Source organism: Dinoponera quadriceps, unplaced genomic scaffold (genome assembly GCF_001313825.1).
Source record: "Dinoponera quadriceps isolate SergipeBrazil2010 unplaced genomic scaffold, ASM131382v1 scaffold690, whole genome shotgun sequence".
Lineage (NCBI taxonomy): Eukaryota > Metazoa > Arthropoda > Insecta > Hymenoptera > Formicidae > Dinoponera > Dinoponera quadriceps.
The window spans coordinates 273,227-283,739 of NW_014555275.1; the positions used below are offsets into that span (position 1 = coordinate 273,227).

Here is a 10,513-nt window from a genome sequence, read left to right on the forward strand (position 1 = left end):
AGACGGGGATGTTGTGATATTACTGATATAATACTGGTATCGATATTTTTCTTTTAATACCGAATATCTTTGTACCGATATCTTTTTCCGACATTCGTATCCATATCAGTAGTACTTAGTTTAGATATCTTGTTTTATTATATTTTTTTACTCAATCGATTTTCAAGATGTCATGTATCTTTGCTTCATGAAAATTAGTGTAACTTGCAACTGATGTTTTAAACCTGTATTTTTTTTATCATGATTCCTGGCACGTAAATTATATGGTTATTTATTAATTGCTGGGGTAAAAGGCAAACGTCCGTTTTTACAAGTGTGCAGAGTCGAGGACGAGTGTCATTTTGTGCGTATATCGTTTTATCTCCACGTGTACCGAAATAATTCTTGGCATGCGATTTTCCATTTATAACGTCGTCATACAAGGATAGTGAGGATACAGGAGCTTTAATACATTCTTTGTTAAGGTTTTTAGATCACAAACCGTAGAAAATCTAATGCTAGAAATGGAATAGAAGTATCTTTATATTATAGTAAGATTATTATGCGTAGATGTACGAAATCCTGATAAAAATAGCTTGCGAGACAAACTCTTCCTTGATTTATATATTTCTTCTAACATTAAATGTTTTCAAGTTTTGATTATACTATCGCGATATTTTTGTTCTCTGATAATAGTGTCACTAATGATATCAATACTCTTGATTAAATACCCGTTTCAATATTAATATAGGCGAGTTTCATGATATCACAGCGTCCCTATTCGTGGATATCACGAAGATACCGACAATGAGAAATCTCGCAATGCTCGTGGACTGAAACGTCGATACTGCACTTCGCCTAATTCCACGTGAATTTTCTTGAATGGAATTTCAATCGGAGGATCAGTCGTGAGCAAGCGATACACTTTGCACAGCTTGAGAGAGACTTGACAGATAAATATGTCGAAATAATGTTATTCTTGGGGTCGCTCGATAGCCGAAGGCATGAAGCTTAAAGTAGTCTATAGTCTCTATATAAATTCGCCCCTGATCGAGAGTTTGCGGTCCGCGGCGGGAGGAAGTCGATTTGAGAAACACTGCGCCAGGGAGAGAAAGAGGGCGAGAAAGTGGTAGAGAAAAGAAGAGAGATATATATATATAGTACTATTACCTGTGCGGGAGGAAGTCTATATTGCCGTGTGATATTAATAATTTACACGTCGCGTCGGTTCGCGATTGCGTTTGATTGTTTACGGACCGATTCGCGCGATCTGGCAAAAACAGAGAGAGAGAGAGAGAGAGAGAGGAAGGGAGATGGAGAAAGAAAAAGCACGAAAGAGGCGGCGAGATTGGTACGATCGCGAGAGAATGAACTTAACTATAAATACTAAATCGGTATCTTATTCTATAAATGTTGGCTATTGTTAAATGTTGAATATTGTTCCGCGGGGAGCTCACGTGTCCCGCCTGAGAGCGCGTTTCCCTCTCGTCGTTTCGTTTTCGTTCTAACGTTCCTCGACTTTGTTCTCGGCTTCGTGTGATTACCGAAAAGACTATCATCATTCAACAACGGGAATCTCTGTAGTAACGATAATTCACTTCTATTGTTTAATCCGTCTCGGACGTTCACGAAGGTACAATTTTCAAGGAATCCGATTAAATGATACGGAGATTTTAACCGCTCCTGCGAGAAAATCGAACGGAGCTGCTTTACGGTGAAAATGAATAGTTTTCGCAATAAGTGAGTTAGTGCAAATTATTTACGAGAATCGTAGAACTATTCAAAAGCCTTGATTTTTTCCGTTCTGCAATGCTGTACCCCTTAGTACCCGGAATACCGAGATAAAAAGAGATAGAGAGAGAGAGAGAGAGAGCTGAACCTTCTTCTGTGGAATACGCGCTTCTCACGCGGGTGCGGCGAATTTTCCGTTCTAATTGTAATCTAACTATTTGGGGGTCGAGCGGACGCCGGATCTATCGATCCCCGCGAGTCACTGAGCATCCTTGGTCACGGAGAAAGAAGCTTCTGATATATTACCTGTCTCCTCGATCTCCCATCGGGAACTTTCCATCGTTCTCTGTCCCTTCTTCCTTCCTTCCTTCCGTCTTGCCTTCCTTCTATACCGCCACTTACGCCAATGTCTCTACTCTTCGTGTAAACTCGTGTAAGGTTCGCGACGAATTTCGTGTTTTTCGAGGCGTACCGGGCCCACTTATATTTTGTAAGCGCCAGAAAATCCGGGATTCGCGAGAGACACGAAATACGCGCCGCGCGACATCGTTAAACTGTGAAGGAAAGGCGCCCTCTCGACGATGTATCACCCCTACGTGCACCCTCTACCCTTTCCCCGTGTGCAGCACAATCGCCCTGAGCCGTTTTCCGTTGATCCCCGTTTTGCGACGAATTGCGAAGGGGGCGACCAATGGATGCAACGCAGTGATACTTTCAGACAATACATTACGATTAATTACACTTGTATTGGTAAAATTAATCTACTACGATTATTGAATTCCGATTAATGAAGAATATACAATACATAAATAAAATAAATAAATATAAATAAATATATATATATATATATATACATATACACATGTATATGTACATATGTGTATATATCACACGTATATTCGAGAGATTTCGGTCAATGCTAAATAATTATTATAATTAATTGAGAAATAAAGTGTGCTCTATGTCACGATTGTGGATTTGACTAAACTACTTTGTACCACCTTGAATATCCCGTTTCCTGCAATGCTCTACCTGTTTATAATCGCGTTGTGTTATCTTTTAACACAATAAGAGAAAAAATAATTATATAAGATATCTTATATCTGTTTATATATATATATTGCGACCGAGCGAGCGAGCGAGCGAGAGAGAGAGAGAGAGAGAGAAATGATCATCGATTCTTGTCAACAAGTCAGGGTGCAGCTAAGCTGCACTTTTACGCTATTTGTTCCCGCGCATCGGGCCTCGGAGAAATTAAACTTTTTCATGAAATTTATTCTGAAATATTCCTCGCATATATATAAAAAAGCGCTACATATCCAGATTTTGCAATCAAGCTTTTGGAAACTTATACTAATGAAAATACGGATTTGTAGCCAACTTCACTCCATTCTCTTACACACACACACACACACATACACACTCTCATTTTGTTAATCCAATTCAACTATAAAGCAATTCAACCATAAAGCAATAACTCAATCTTACGCGTGAGATATAAAAGCGCATTTAATCTGCTATTAAATTACACTTTCCGGATGTGAAAAGCTTTTTCTGATCGTCCCGATGCGCCGTGCGACCGCGAAACGGGCAAGAGTCTACCGGCCAATCGTCGACTCGTTTCACTTCGAGCGAAGCCCGCCGCCGGACGCCGCCAATCGCGCGCGCCGAGCCGCTGCTATGGCAACCGGGTTGGGTTCGCGCGCGTCACAACACTCCGCCGTTGACAGTCGCCCGCAGTCGTTTCTCGGCCTTGCAGCGCGCAAGATCGCCCGCTCGGAACCGATTCGGAGCCGTAGTGGTATCATCGTCGCGGCGTCCAAGTGTGCCAGCGCGTCGCTCTCGCTCGTTCTGCCTCGCTCTCTCTCCGTCTCTCCACGGCGCCGCGCGAATCAGTGAAGTTTAAAATCGCGCACTCGGCTCCAGGGACCGCCGGGATCCGCGGAATCACGTAGCTGTCCTCGCGCTCGTCGAGAGGAGACTTCATCGTGCGCGATTGGGTCGCTGCCGCGACCCACACATCGGCAGAGGTTAGTGTGCGCGAAATCGAGATTCAAATCGTGCGTACGGATCGTCGCGAAATCGACGCGATCGAGCTCCCCCCCTTCTCTCTCTTTGTCTCCCTTACCATCTTTCTCTCTTTCTCTCCCGCTCGTTTCCTCTCCCGCAAGCTCGCCAATTAATACAATTATCTCGATTAATCGCGGGAAATATGTAACACACAGCGCGCGCAGTCTCGTTGTAACGTAACCTGCATAGTAAGTGCAGCGGCGTGGCACGAATCGGTCTCGCTCCGAGATTAAAATTATAATTACCTCACGTGACCTCGATGCACGCGAGCGCATCGAGTCGCGTTAAACGGAATATCAGCTAATACAAGAAGAGCGAGCGCTCGGGTTCTTCGAGAGTCCGAGAACGATTTTTGCGATATAGTAACCGCAAGAAGGTACTAAGCGACGATTAACGATCAATGGCTCCCCGGGCGACGACGATGATTCACCTGGGAATAACGTCACCGGTGAATTACCAGCGGAACGATAATAGATGGCGGAAAAAACATATTATGCAGTACCCATTATCTGCTCGCAAAGACGGAGCACGAAACCGACTTTGATAGAGAGAGAGAGAGAGAGAGAGTCGCTCCAGACAAAAATGAAGTATTGAGCAGCGATTGACAATGGCCCGACATTGTGTCATTGTTCGAAAGTAGTCTGAATTGTGCGAATGAAATGCGCACTGAGTCGATACCGGTCGACGCAACACGCGCACTTTTCGCTTTCCGCGGCGGAGTAATCGCGCGTAACGTCGAGTTCCTCAGGTGGCTCTCGTCAAACTCCGATTAAACTTATCATCAGCGATTAGCTCATCCGGCAGAGTTGTCAACATGGAAAATGGAGCAGTTTATTAAACTTAATGATAATGTTAAAATAACCGGCAGTTTATGTGCCATTAAATCAAGTAAAAATATTCCCCCTCTCCCTCTCTCTCTTTTTAACTTATATTTAAATACGCTATTCCCCAGTCAAGCGTTAACCGCTTTACTTCGTTAAGGTGTACAGAATTAATTGATGGGTAACTGTTAGACGATAAATTACGCAGCTGGAAATTACTGTTGACAATTTGCCGGTTAATCGTCGATTAGCTTAATTGGAGTTTGGCAGAAAGTCACTCCCGGCGGGGAGACAACTCTCGTGATTGTTCATGCGTCAATAATCGATAAGACTGTGAATTGTTAACACGATCGAATCGCTCGCCGTATCGATTTTTATATATTTGACGTTTGTTTTCTTTCCTTTCTTTTTTCATTTATTTGTTTCATTTTATTTATTTATCTATCTTCTTTTTTTCTCGAGAAACACCGGCGGCGCACAGTCGCGACGCGTCGATACGATCGAATAATTTATATTTAGAGATAAACAACGCCAGAAAACTGCGAGCGGCTTCGCCCGGACAAAATCGATGATCGTTATAGCATGAATTTCATCGGTGCGGACGCGTGTACGGCATATCGGCGAAATGTATCGAGAGAGCGCGGAATGCGTGAAATTTTTCAGCTGTGTTTTATAAAACAGCCCGAGGTAGACGGGAGAATGAAACGCGCGTTCAACCATCGCCGCGAGACCAAGGCTGTGTGCGATCTTGAACACATTGTTGACCGTTCAACACGAGGAAACTCGTATTTTGCTGGTCGAGCGTTGTCGACCGGCTTGCGGAAAAAGCGTATTTAACGCTACACATCAAAAATGCGACCGAACAGGCTGTATGTTTTTCTTTTACATTTTCCTTTCTCTCTCCCTCTCTCTCTCCCCCTCTTTTTTTTAATTTAAAGATCCGTTGACTGTTGCGAATTTGCGCTCTGCGATAAAACAACAGAGCCCGTCACGTTCTGCAATAAATTCAGTGTTTCAGCATTTCCCGACGCCTAAATAAACTAAACTCGTTAATCGAATAAAAAATTTTCCGATTCGGAAAAATGTCGAGGGGGAAAGTATTGGTTTTCCGCGTATCAGAGGATGAAGTGTCGGGAATATTAACGTCGAGTGTGGCTCGACAACGTTCAATCGTCGGAATGAAATTACGCGCTGTTTCGTAGCCGCTTCGGCTCGGGCCGAGAATCCGCCGAGGCTCGCGGAGCGAAATCCAAATCTGCTCTCTCTCGCGCGATCTGCGCGTCTGCGAGGTGCGCGCCCCCGGTAATTAGAAGACGAGCTAACGAGTAACCGCGTATAAGCGCGCCCGAGGAATGAATGAGGCTGTTGTTAGCGCATTGCCCGACGCTCGCTTCCAATTACGGCGCAAGAACGCGATGCACCGGTTTTTCACAATTCCACAGCTCTACGCGCGCAACGCACACGTGCGACACACACCGACCGTTGCGTTTCCCCGGCGAGCCCCGCGACCGTCTGGAATATAAAACGGCCGCGTATTAAGGTCCTTTTACACTCTCGTCTGTCCCGTGCTCGAGTAATGAGGTACACTCCGAAAGATTAAACGGAGATACCACGTATTCGGGAAAGAGCGGGAGCGCTTTTATCTAACGTATAAAAATGTCCATTCAATTTAATTATAAAACAGGTTCGTTTAATAGTGAGAATATGAATAAATGTTGGCGTATTCTGGGATGTGCAATTAGCGAAAAAGGGGTGAGATGCGAACGAGAGCCAATTGCGCAAATTGTATGTGCTCGAAGATACAAGAATCTAATCGGGAATCTGCACAAAAAAAAACATGCTAGAATCATCTGTTTTTAGCCTCTCGAATCAAGTCGTACTTTCTTTCATTTAAGTGTATTTCAATAGCCTGTAGTGAATATTTATTTGAATGCAGTAATACTTTAATTTGTAAAAATGAATTATTCAATGTAAGTGTAAAATGGTTTTAAAAATTTGAGAGAGTATTTACTATGTAATTATGTAATACTTATTTTCCATTGAAAAAACCTAGTGGTTTTAAATTTAGATTTTGCTGCCCAGTAAATATTTTCTAAAAATGAATTCGGACATTCTCAATATTATATATTTAATTTAATTGCTGCAGTTGTAGCAAAAATTTATTAAGAAACATAGGAGTCATTATTTACTTGAATCTAGCGTTTTTTTTTTCTATGTAGGATTCAGAATATATTTCGAATAAATTTGATGCTTCTGATGAATTTATGATATACTTGCAGGCATATAAATTTAAGTGAAATACTTGAGGTAATATTACTTGAAATATATAATATTTACTCGGACGCAGTGTGTGTTTAAATAAATGACGCATAGTTGCGGGATATTACTCGACTTAAAGAAAGAAAAAGAGTTCTTACCGAGCGTTTCATCTCGTATCGAATATTTGCGAAGAACAGTCAGTCGCACTTGAGCAGCGTGGCTGAACGGGTCGTTGAATAAAATTGTTACCCGTTATCCCAGCTATGTTATCGCTCAAGCTATCCTGAATTCCTCGGAGAGAATTTCTCATCCTCTGACGGGATTTGCGCGACACTGACCGCGACTGGCTCTCATTTGCCTCTCACTCCTTTTCCACCGTGGGAATACAATGTAGCATCCATGCACGGACAGGACATTTGTGTGGGACACGTTGGAAAAGCACCTTTAACTCGCGAGCGGCTCGAGTCGCGCGAGGAAATTTTCCGTCTTCCGCGTGCGCTCGTTCCGCTTGGCCAGACTGGATCTCGACTAGATGTTGGGATAAGCGCGGAAAAGACGCGGAAACGATCGGTTCGCGAACGTATTCGCGATTGCGAGGATCGCGAATAACGCCGTGTCGTCTTTGGCCAACGACCGACGCGACGCGCGACTCCGAGCGAATCCACCGCGTTATTCTCTTCTCGCCGATTTCTCCCTTCTCTTTCCTTCCCTTTTCACTTCACAAACCGCGTGTAAAAATATCTCTCTTTCTCTTCTTCTTTTTCTTTTTTTAGTATCGCACCGTTCCGTTTTACGACGCGCCGCCGTGCAAGTTGGCGCTTTTCACGTCCTGTTTCCTTCTTAAAGTCCACGCCTCGGCTGGCGTCACACACGGGGTTACCTTGCCCTCGTAAAGGTAATACCCATCGCGACAAGTATCGAGAGTTCGTGCGTCCACGAGGGGGAAATAACTTATAAAATAGATTACGTTTATAGAGAGAACATAATCTCCTTCCGCATCGTAGCTGCAGACGAGATTCCGTCCGAGTCGAAATTTTGACGCTCTTGAGGATAATTTGCACCTACTTGGATGGCCTATGGACTAGTAAGAATCTACTCCGACGGTACCGACACTTGCACTGAGAGAAAAAAAAAAATCTTTGGTATTCATGACTATAATCGTCATAATAAAAGAATTATAGTCATTACAGGATCATTTTTTAATAAATGTTACTATAGCGTCAGTGATAATAACTTTATATACATGTTACTATTACTATTTTTGCGGATAAAACTGTAAAAAGGGTAGAGTTGAGGCCAAAAATAATTTCTCTCAGCTAACTTCTTCCTTGAACTTTTGATTCTACAGATTTAATTTTAACGCACCTCGAACAACCTATTGCGATGCTAAAACAGCGAAAACGGGAATTTAAGTCGTCATTAGGATCAAAATAGAAGTAAATTATATAAATAAATTAAATATAATATCATAATTATATTAGAATAGAAATTGTGAACATACATTGCTATCTTAACTCCTACACAGAGAAAAATGTATAGTCGTGGCAACTATAAAAGTTGCAATTATACAAATTACTGTACATAGAATTAACACATATAATTTAATAAACTATATTATAATACTAAACAAAGTTCATATAGTTATCATTTATGTTATTATATTTTTCTCTCTTTGTTTATATATATCATGTGAAATTAAAAGTGTGACGTAGGGCCGACGTAGAATTTCGACTTAGACGGACACCTGATGGTCTGCCGAAACACCGGTGGCATTTCGTCGCTCGTTAGAGATCTCGTCAGTCATTAAGTTCACCGTCAATCGTCAGAAATTCTACGACCCCCACACTGATGATCTTAGAATGACCTTTCGCACACAGTGTGAAGTTACGCCTCCGCCTGCGAGCGGCTGTATGAACGACGGCTCAATTATTTTCGGTCAGGGATCACGAGGTGCGAGAACGTCGATTCCCGTGGACGAGGGATCCTCCTCGCGAGGAAGTTGCGCGTTTAAGAGACTAACGGGCGGCCGGAGCTTTTGTGAAAACGAGACAATCCGTCCGACTGATTATTCTACTGCGAACGTGTCTCTCCGCAGTGCTAAGAGCTCGCAGAAGTCTCGCGCGAGCGGGGCCACGTGGTAGCCCGCTTGTACACGCGTGCGAGAGAGAGAGAGAGAGAGAGGAACTATACATTATCCGGGGGCAGGTGGTGGTTATCCCGAGCAAAGATGCTCAATTTAACGAGGAGGGGTAAGACCGCGCACAGCCCGGTCGCACAGCTGTCGGCGATGCGCGACAGCTGCGTCGCGGGGTGAGAGCGAGTGAGAGAGAGAGAGAGAGAGAGAGCAAAAGAATAAGAGAGTGAAAAAGTAAAAGAATAAAAAGAAAGGAAAACGAGCCGGAGTAGCGGCGGTTTCGCGAAGGGGTCGCCGAATAGCCGTACCTGACCTCGAGAGTGCGCGACGCGCCGTAAAAACATCATCGCGAATGCCGATGTTCGCCATCGGTGTCGTCATCGACGATCGATTTCGCCCGCGGCGAAAGTCTCGAAGAAGTGGCGGCGACAGAGGAGGTTCGTTAATCGATTTTGCGGTGAGCGGTCGAACAGCAAATTTCCGTTTCGATATGTACACTGCCAGCCGGCTTCCGTCCGTCTGTCCGTCTGTCCGTCCGTTCGTTCGTTCATTCGTGTCGCTTGATGGAATACACAGCGCGGAATGGACGATACGTCCCGTATTCCGCGTAAATTTGATTGAACGACGATGGGGGCGAACGACGATACGATATTTCGCAGCTTTTCGTCACCGGGAGCTCCATCGTTCCGTCGATGTCACTGTCGGTTCTGCGTTAGCCCGATCGACGGCGGACGTGAATTTTCTCGAAAAATCCGAATCTCGACGTTCGGAAAGTGGGACGGTTCTTGACGATAATAATTGTTATCTCTTGTTAACGCGGAGAGAAAGAAACACTCTTCAGTTGCACGATTCTTCGAACAAATAGAAATCTAAACTCGTATTAGTATTATAATTGTCACTTAAAACTCGACTCGTGCGAAATATTTAAATTTCAATTCAAAGTTAGTTCTGAATTTTTCAGTTTAGTCGTACGATATATTGACACTATATCCGCAAACGCTATTTGACTGAAAAATTCTAATATCTGATATCGCATGCTTCCGATGTTTCGGGGAAGTTGCGCTTCGGGAGATCGTCTGTGTATTCGAACTTTAGGATTACAACTTTCCGTGAAAATCGTCCCGCCTTTCTCGGATCTCCGTGTTATTTTTTCGCAAACAATATACATCCATCCGATCGCCGGCTGTCCGGCGGTATCGACGTGTATCCTTGATTCGCCCTGCCGCGGCGGCAGAGCCGATCGCGACGATTCCCGTGAAACGGTTGAGCTAAATTCACAGGAATGGCTATCGGGAAAGTGTTGATTGTCAAGTCTGCGTCCTTCGGCGTTTACTTCGCGATAATGCGGCAGGCGGATAACAATGTTGACGACTAATTTTAGAAAGGACGGTCCGTGTGTACCGTCGAGTCCCCAGCCGTCGTTTCGTTTTACCGGCTATGCTAATTAAGAAGAAAGCTGCTCGAACGACGGGAAAGGCAAAGTCGCTCGCGATCTCCTAGTCTGCCCCCCCCCCCCCCC

General features: G+C 43.9%; 1 protein-coding gene across 1 annotated transcript in view; it reads left to right on the forward strand.

Moving 5' to 3' along the window:
• The first annotated feature begins 3,450 nt into the window (after positions 1-3,450).
• LOC106743726 (tumor necrosis factor alpha-induced protein 8-like protein) overlaps positions 3,451-10,513 on the forward strand; it is a 21,719-nt gene continuing 14,656 nt past the window's right edge. The window contains exon 1 of the mRNA XM_014617852.1: positions 3,451-3,740. The gene's annotated coding sequence lies outside the window, so the exon portion shown is untranslated. The remainder of the gene's footprint in view (positions 3,741-10,513) is intronic.